We start from the raw sequence: 9,473 nt of genomic DNA on the forward strand, positions 1-9,473 counted from the left end.
ACTACTATTGTGGTGTTCAACTTATCTTCTTTTTCTGAACCTTTCCAAATGCAAACTTATGACATTTTACCGTCGTGCTCCACATTTTGTCTCATATGTTCTAGGAAATCATGTCCTTGAGCGAATTTCGAGTTCAAATAACCTCGGAGTCCTTTTTGATCATAAGATGTGTTTTAACAGCCATATAGCTGCCACTGTAAATAAAGCTAAGGGTGATTTAGCGTTCATAAAGCGTTGGTCCAAGGAGTTTGACGACCTGTACGTTACGAAACAACTGTATATCTCGTTAGTACGTATTAATTGGAGTATTGTTCTTGTGTGTGGAGCCCGCAGTATAAAGAGCAGCAGGCTGTTATTGAATCCGTGCAAAAGCAATTTTTAGTATTTGCCCTTCGGAACTTTAACTGGGACTCTGGTAGAATCTTGCCACCCTACCGGTCTAGGCTAAATCTTATTGACCTGCCGTCGTTGCACCATCGCAGAATATGCAATGGCGTAATGTTCGTGCACAAGCTCCTTCTCGGGACTGCTGACTCCAAAGCTCTCTTGGGTCAGATTGACTTGGCCGTTCCATTTAGACCTACCCGTACTTTCAGGCCTATCCGTCTACCCATATGTAGGTCTAATTATGCTTATCATGAACCTTTTAGGGTTTTATGCCATAATTATAACTCCCTCTGCCGAACCCTATCCCCTGAACTGTCTCTTAAACTAATTGCATGAAATATTTATAATCACTTAAATTTAGCTAACTTTTAACTTCTCTTTTTCCGCCTTTAGTAACTAAGTACCATTATTAACAGATAATTTGTTAATTTAAAAAATAAATAAATGTAGCCGATGCGCTATCAAGAGTAAAGATTAACGAAAACCTACTTGGGGAAACCATTAATAGTGATTGTGCAACGGTCCATAGCACGCAAGAAGATAATACAAATTATATTCCACTTACAGAGCGACCAATCAATTACTATAATAGGCAAATAGAACTGATTAAAGGTAATGAGGATCAGGTATTTCCACAAGATACTGATAAAAATCACATATACTGAAATGACAAAGTCATTAGCAAAAGATATAATAAAGGAATATGTGTGTACCAAAAATAGTGCATTATATTTCCATAGTGAAATAGACTTCCCACTGTTCCAAAGGTCATTCCTAAAAATAATCAGTCCCAATCACTTGATGTGAAAATCGACATCACTACCAGTAAAAACGGAGTTTCTGATGAAGAACGATCATAAAACGATCAATGAAAAATTAAGAATTATTTCAAGCGAGGATAACATAGAGAACAAGCTCACAAAATTCGAGTTAATTCTATACACTTATAATCATAAATCGGTTCATAATACTACAAAAAGATCCCCAGCTGATATCTTCCTGTACGCCGGACTATCAGATTATAACACCCAACTGAATAAGGTTAGGAAGATCAATCATTTCAATAACGATAGAATCGACTTTGAAGTAGACACACGCTACAAAAATGCACCCCTAGTTAAAAAATAACAACCAATCCGATCAAAAGAATAGGGGAAATTCGGCAGGTAGACTATAAAACCAAATTCAAAAGAAATAAAAAGTCTAATAAAAGTAAATATGATAATTGCAGAGTACCCGAAGAGAGTACTGGGAATCTGGAGCTACAACATGATTAAGATTATAATCTTACTAATGTTCACCGTCCTACAGTCTACCGGACAGAATATAGAGATAGATCCCATCAACTCAAGGAATGGATATCTCATATTCAAAACAGATACCATTAACATACCCATTAATTATGAATATCATTATTTAACAATTAATATAACAAGAACAGATGAAACATATCAGAGTTTACTAGACCAGGCAACCCAATTTAATAATTTAATAACGTAATCCAAGTTCAATATTTAGTCGAGAAATTGCAACGTGAAAACAACGGCATAAAAATAACCAAAAACAAAAGAGGCCTTATAAATGCAGTAGGCACAATTTATAAATATCTATTTGGAGCGTTAGATCAATATGATAAAGTCGAACTAGAAGGGAAAGTAGACAATCTGGCTAGCCACAGTGTTCAAGCTAACGAATTAAACTTAAAAATTCAAGCAGTAAATTCTGGCATAGAAGTTGTTAATAAATTAAACAAGGATAATGATAGGAAGGAAGGAAGCAATTAGAAATACTAATATTTAACCTTCAACATTTTACTGAGTACATAGAGGATATTGAATTAGGCATGCAGCTAAGAAGATTAGGGATTTTTAATCCAAAATTATTAAGGCAGGATTACCTGAAACACATTGATTCAGAGAAATTATTAAATATCAAAACATCAACCTGGTTGAAATCAGACACCAACGAAATACTAATAATTTCTAACATCCCACGAGAGATCAGAAATATTCCTATACTTAAAATTGTCCCATATCCAGATGAAGACAATAACATTCTCACTAAACTAACGCAAAAGAATTACTATCTTCTAGAAAACGGAGTATATGAGAAAGAATCAAAACGAAAAATAAATGACTAATGAATATCAGGAATAGTCAAAAAAATAGCAACAAAATGTCCATACACCATCCCGGTTTCGGGGTGGGTGGTGAATTGGCTCCCAAAACCGATACCTTGGCAGAGTGGCTATGCAATCCTGCGGCTGCTCGGCCTGCTGATAAAGTGGCGGGTGATGAGTGCCCATCTACTAGTGTCCAAGCCAAACCTTTTACATATGCCGATAGAAGGAGTGCTGGTAATATACTCCGTCGGCAGAACGCAAGCCAGATGTCCAGCCCGACGGACAAATGGATAAAGAAGGTTGAGTGGGCCTCGAAGGTGCTGCCGAACTTTGGCAAGGAAGCACCGAAGAAGGAAGCCCCTCAGCCAAAAAGGCAGCGCTCGCAAGAGACTCCTGGGCCAACACCGAAGCGCTCCAGAGTACTGCCTAACACATCGTTCGCGCAGATTGACAGAGAAAGGACGCTGATTGGCGTCCTGGACAAAGGCAGCACGGACTCCCGAATACCTAAGAACCAGTGGAAGAGTCGCTGGCCCCGATTGAGGCTGCCAGAGGCGAGCTCAATTTTGGGTTCAGCTCTGTGACCGTAAAGGTCTACAAGTCGGATGCAGCGGCCGGGGCACGTCCTGTCGACAAGCCAGTCGAGCAGGACGCTGCCTCGAAGATCGAAGCACCCGACGATCATACAGAGACAGACCCAGAGGGCTACTCCACCGATGGCACGCTGAGATGCGACTTCGAGGCGATGTGTTGCCACGAGGAAGTCGAGGACGATCCAGATGCCGATATTACAGTGGTGGAGAACACAAAGGATGCCCTTGAGGCTCCTTTAGAACAATGTCCACCACTGTAAAGCAGCATACGCTGCTCTTATACTTCGCCTCGAAGAGAGCGGAGCAGAGGTAGCCCTGATCCAGGAACCTTGGATAGTGGGAGACAAGGTTTGTGGACTAGGGTCGAACGAGTACAAGATAATAGTAGCTCAACATTAAGGTAAAACCCGCACCTGCATTCTCGCCAGAAAGCACCTTAATATCTTTCTTCTCCATAATTATAGCGATAGCGACAACACGGCGGCAAGCCTAGAGCTGAAAGGGACACATCTAAGGCTGATATCGTCCTACATGGCCCATGAGGAAAACGATCCTCCCAACGACCTTGTTCGCAAACTAGCCAGCGACAGCGAGAGGTCGGACATAGACCTATTAATAGGTTGCGATGCCAATGCTCACCACACTCAATGGGGGAGCTCGAATGCAAATGTAAGGGGTGAGTCACTTTTCAGCTTCATCCTTAACTCAAATCTATTTATTTGTAATCGGGGCAACGACCCCACTTTTATAATTAAAAATCGACAGGAGGTTATTGACCTCACCTTAGTGTCTCCCAACCTGTTTGACATAGTCAAGAGTTGACAAGTCCTTGATGACCAATCTTTCTCTGACCACAGATACATCGAGACCACACTATCCCTCGAATTTCCGAAACCTAAGGACTATATTAATCCCAGGAAAGCCAACTGGGAAAAATATAGCTCAGCCCTGGAGGACTTACTCCCCTCCAAAGCACCATCATGCCCGGAAACAAAATACGACCTAGATCGCCTAGTGAACAGGTTCACAGAAGCATGCAAAAAAGCCTTCGCGGCAGCATGCCCCTCTAGCAAACCTAGGGGGAAAAAGAAACCCCCCTGGTGGTCAAAACAAATAGACATCCTACGTAAAAGCTGCAGGACCCTCTTCAACAGGGCCAAAAGCGCGAACGAGGAGAGCCACTGGGCAGACTACAAAATCAGTCCGTCACTATATAAAAAGGAAACAAGGAAAGCAAAAAGGGCCTCTTGGCAAAAATTTTGCTCGGAAATTGAGGAAACGTCAGAGGCCGCAAGGCTTCGCAAGATTCTCTCAAAAACTAACCCCTCGGTAGGGTATCTTAAAAGGAATGACGGCACGTGGACCAACTCCAGTGAGGAGTCCCTGCACATTCTACTAGGCACGCATTTCCCAGGGTGCACAACCATCGAGACGGTACATCTCCCAGGAGAGGGACTGGTAAATTCGATAGATCTCATCCTCACAAAACGTAACATCAGCTGGGCAATAAACAGCTTCAACCCTTTCAAATCACCAGGCCAGACCAGGTAATCCCGGCCCAACTTCAGAAGGCCGGGGATACGGCCATCAACTGGCTACAAGGTATCTTCAGGAAGATACAGGCTGTGGGTACAATCCCGAGAGCATGGCTAAAGGCAAGGATAGTCTTCATTCCCAAAGCAGGAAAAGCCTCGCACTCAACTGCAAAAGACTTTAGACCAATCAGCCTATCGTCCTTCTTCCTCAAAACCTTTGAGAGACTCGTCGGGCTGCAACTGAGGACAACTATACACCCTCAGTTGCTGTCAGGCGCACAGCATGCCTACCGGAAAGGAAAATCCACGGAAACGGCTCTTCATGAAGTGATCTCAGCGGTAGAGAAATCTCTGCATCTCAAAGAGTACTCACTCAAAGAGTTCCATTTTTCCTTGCACTATCAGAACGTTCGCAGTTTGTTGGGAAAATTGCGTCAAATTCATACTAATAGTGCGTCCTTTGATTTCGATGCCATCGCGTTTACCGAAACCTGGCTTAACTCCTGTCAATGTTCATGAAATTTTCATTGATAGTTACACTATTTATCGAATGGACCGCCCATCTTTTGCAGGTGGGGTTCTGATTGCAGTTAAATCTGTTTTCTCATCTGAGTTATTCCCATTTAATAACATCCATGGAATTGAATTTGTTGCAGTCAAAGTTCGTGTTGGCTCCGCATTTTTCTATTTAACCTGCTCTTACATTCCTCCCAGGTCTGATGCTGAGCTTTACTTACACCACCTCTCAGCAATTAATACTATCGTATCTGCATTAGAGTGCAATGATCAAATTATTGTCATTGGGGACTTTAACCTCCCATTTCTTTCTTGGCAGCCTTATGATGACGCTAACCTGTTGTTTCCCAATTGCCATAATGACTTTATCAATGGGCCAACGGATATTTCCCTTGTCCAAATTAATGCCGTTAAAAACATTAGGGACAGACTTCTTGACCTCGTTTTTGTTAACGATGCTTCTCTCGCTATGGTATCTAGAGCAAGCCCAATATCACTCCCTGAAGATCCTTACCATCCAACTTTGTCGATATCCCTGGAGTGTACACAATCTGGAGGTGCTGACAGTTCCATGGCTCACATAAAGTGTTTTCGCAAAACAAACTTTATCGATTTAGATCTACATCTCTCGCGTGTTGATTTGTCGTTTCTTTATTCATTACCGAACATAGATGCAACTGTTAGCTCGTTTTATAGCTCTATTTACTCCGCCCTTAATACTTTTGTTCCAGATATCACTGTACCCGTATCGTCCAAGCCTCCCTGGTTCTCCAAGTATTTGTCATACTTAAAAAATAATAAATCCCGGCTCTATAAAAAGTACCAGAAGTCGGCCTTAGCTCTATACTCCTCCGCTCGCTCTCTGTTCCTTGCCGTTAATAGTCAGTGTTATAATCATTACCTTTCACAATGTAGTAGTAACGTTTCTAGTGATCCTAAAAAATTATATTCGTTCGTTAACTCTAAGCGCAAGTCAAACGCTTTTCCTCCGTCCCTTCATTACCAGAACAAAACAGAAGCTTCTGCTGATGGTATTGCAAATTTATTCGCTACCTTTTTCCAAACAACGTACTCGCGTCAAATTTACAACGCATCCACTCCGTATCCGTACCAGCTACCTCAAGCTAACAGCATTTTTCTGCCCTTTTTCGAGGAAAGCGTTGTTCTGGAAGGTTTGTCATCTATGGACATATCGTTTTCTGCGGGTCCAGATAAGGTACCAAGTTGCATTTTAAAACCCCTGACCTTTCTCTTCAACCTCTGCTTCGAACAGTCTTGTCTCCCAGTAATTTGGAGAGAGTCCTACATCATTCCGCTTCACAAAAAAGGTTCAAGATCAAACATTGAAAACTATCGTGGTATCGCAAAGCTTTCCGCCATCCCGAAGCTTCTTGAGTTCCTGGTCACCCGGCAACTGCAACATCTTTGTTGCAGCTTGATGTCTCCGTCGCAACACGGTTTTTTCAGACATCGTTCAACATCGACTAACCTTCTTGAGTTTTCTAACCTAATCCACCGTATTTTCAAATTGGATATAATTTTTACGGACTTCAGCAAGGCATTCGATTCTGTGAACCATGCTCTGCTATTCACAAGCTCTCTTTATTAGGGTTCCCAACGAATCTTCTAGATTGGATTTTGTCCTATCTCACTAACCGTACTCAACGTGTTTTGTTTTCTAACGTGTTGTCAAATACTGTTAATGTTACTTCAGGTGAGCCACAGGGAAGTCATCTGGGCCCGCTTTTGTTTATTTTATTTGGGAATGACCTTCCTTAAGTTATAACATACTCTACTACGCTAATGTATGCTGATGATGTTAAAATCTGTCCTTCTTACTCTGATTGGTATTTGCACACACGCCTTTAACTTGATCTAATTGAACTACTATTGTGGTGTTCAACTTATCTTCTTTTTCTGAACCTTTCCAAATGCAAACTTATGACATTTTACCGTCGTGCTCCACATTTTGTCTCATATGTTCTAGGAAATCATGTCCTTGAGCGAATTTCGAGTTCAAATGACCTCGGAGTCCTTTTTGATCATAAGATGTGTTTTAACAGCCATATAGCTGCCACTGTAAATAAAGCTAAGGGTGATTTAGCGTTTATAAAGCGTTGGTCCAAGGAGTTTGACGACCCGTACGTTACGAAACAACTGTATATCTCGTTAGTACGTATTAATTGGAGTATTGTTCTTGTGTGTGGAGCCCGCAGTATAAAGAGCAGCAGGCTGTTATTGAATCCGCGCAAAAGCAATTTTTAGTATTTGCCCTTCGGAACTTTAACTGGGACTCGGGTAGAGTCTTGCCACCCTACCGGTCTAGGCTAAATCTTATTGACCTGCCGTCGTTGCACCATCGCAGAATATGCAATGGCGTAATGTTCGTGCACAAGCTCCTTCTCGGGACTGCTGACTCCAAAGCTCTCTTGGGTCAGATTGACTTGGCCGTTCCATTTAGACCTACCCGTACTTTCAGGCCTATCCGTCTACCCATATGTAGGTCTAATTATGCTTATCATGAACCTTTTAGGGTTTTATGCCATAATTATAGCTCCCTCTGCCAAACCCTATCCCCTGAACTGTCTCTTAAACCAATTTCATGAAATATTTATAATCACTTAAATTTAGCTAACTTTTAACTTCTCTTTTTCCGCCTTTAGTAACTAAGTACCATTATTAACAGATAATTTGTTAATTTAAAAAATAAATAAATGTAGCCGATGCGCTATCAAGAGTAAAGATTAACGAAAACCTACTTGGGGAAACCATTAATAGTGATTGTGCAACGGTCCATAGCACGCAAGAAGATAATACAAATTATATTCCACTTACAGAGCGACCAATCAATTACTATAATAGGCAAATAGAACTGATTAAAGGTAATGAGGATAAGGCATTTCCACAAGATACTGATAAAAATCACATATACTGAAATGACAAAGTCATTAGCAAAAGATATAATAAAGGAATATGTGTGTACCAAAAAGAGTGCATTATATTTCCATAGTGAAATAGACTTCCCACTGTTCCAAAGGGCATTCCTAAAAATAATCAGTCCCAATCACTTGATGTGAAAATGTGAAAATCGAAATCACTACCAGTAAAAACGGAGTTTCTGATGAAGAACGATCATAAAACGATCAATGACAAATTAAGAATTATTTCAAGCGAGGATAACATAGAGAACAAGCTCACAAAATTCGAGTTAATTCTATACACTTATAATCATAAATCGGTTCATAATACTACAAAAAGATCCCCAGCTGATATCTTCCTGTACGCCGGACTATCAGATTATAACACCCAACTGAATAAGGTTAGGAAGATCAATCATTTCAATAACGATAGAATCGACTTTGAAGTAGACACACGCTACAAAAATGCACCCCTAGTTAAAAAATAACAACCAATCCGATCAAAAGAATAGGGGAAATTCGGCAGGTAGACTATAAAACCAAATTCAAAAGAAATAAAAAGTCTAATAAAAGTAAATATGATAATTGCAGAGTACCCGAAGAGAGTACTGGGAATCTGGAGCTACAACATGATTAAGATTATAATCTTACTAATGTTCACCGTCCTACAGTCTACCGGACAGAATATAGAGATAGATCCCATCAACTCAAGGAATGGATATCTCATATTCAAAACAGATACCATTAACATACCCATTAATTATGAATATCATTATTTAACAATTAATATAACAAGAACAGATGAAACATATCAGAGTTTACTAGACCAGGCAACCCAATTTAATAATTTAATAACGTAATCCAAGTTCAATATTTAGTCGAGAAATTGCAACGTGAAAACAACGGCATAAAAATAGCCAAAAACAAAAGAGGCCTTATAAATGCAGTAGGCACAATGTATAAATATCTATTTGGAGCGTTAGATCAATATGATAAAGTCGAACTAGAAGGGAAAGTAGACAATCTGGCTAGCCACAGTGTTCAAGCTAACGAATTAAACTTAAAAATTCAAGCAGTAAATTCTGGCATAGAAGTTGTTAATAAATTAAACAAGGATAATGATAGGAAGGAAGGAAGCAATTAGAAATACTAATATTTAACCTTCAACATTTTACTGAGTACATAGAGGATATTGAATTAGGCATGCAGCTAAGAAGATTAGGGATTTTTAATCCAAAATTATTAAGGCAGGATTACCTGAAACCCATTGATTCAGAGAAATTATTAAATATCAAAACATCAACCTGGTTGAAATCAGACACCAACGAAATACTAATAATTTCTAACATCCCACGAGAGATCAGAAATATTCCTATACTTAAAATTGTCCCATATCCAGATG

General features: G+C 40.1%; 2 long non-coding RNA genes across 2 annotated transcripts; both read left to right on the forward strand.

Annotated features, from left to right (window-relative positions):
* Positions 1–1,152: 1,152 nt before the first annotated feature.
* LOC117184681 (uncharacterized) lies at positions 1,153–1,838 on the forward strand. Its single transcript, XR_004470098.1, has 2 exons — positions 1,153–1,553; positions 1,619–1,838. It is a non-coding gene; the product is annotated as an uncharacterized lncRNA (long non-coding RNA).
* Positions 1,839–8,136: 6,298 nt separating this feature from the next.
* Positions 8,137–8,882, forward strand: LOC117184684 (uncharacterized). Its single transcript, XR_004470108.1, has 2 exons — positions 8,137–8,597; positions 8,663–8,882. It is a non-coding gene; the product is annotated as an uncharacterized lncRNA (long non-coding RNA).
* Positions 8,883–9,473: the final 591 nt, after the last annotated feature.

Source organism: Drosophila pseudoobscura, chromosome X (assembly GCF_009870125.1).
Source record: "Drosophila pseudoobscura strain MV-25-SWS-2005 chromosome X, UCI_Dpse_MV25, whole genome shotgun sequence".
NCBI lineage: Eukaryota > Metazoa > Arthropoda > Insecta > Diptera > Drosophilidae > Drosophila > Drosophila pseudoobscura.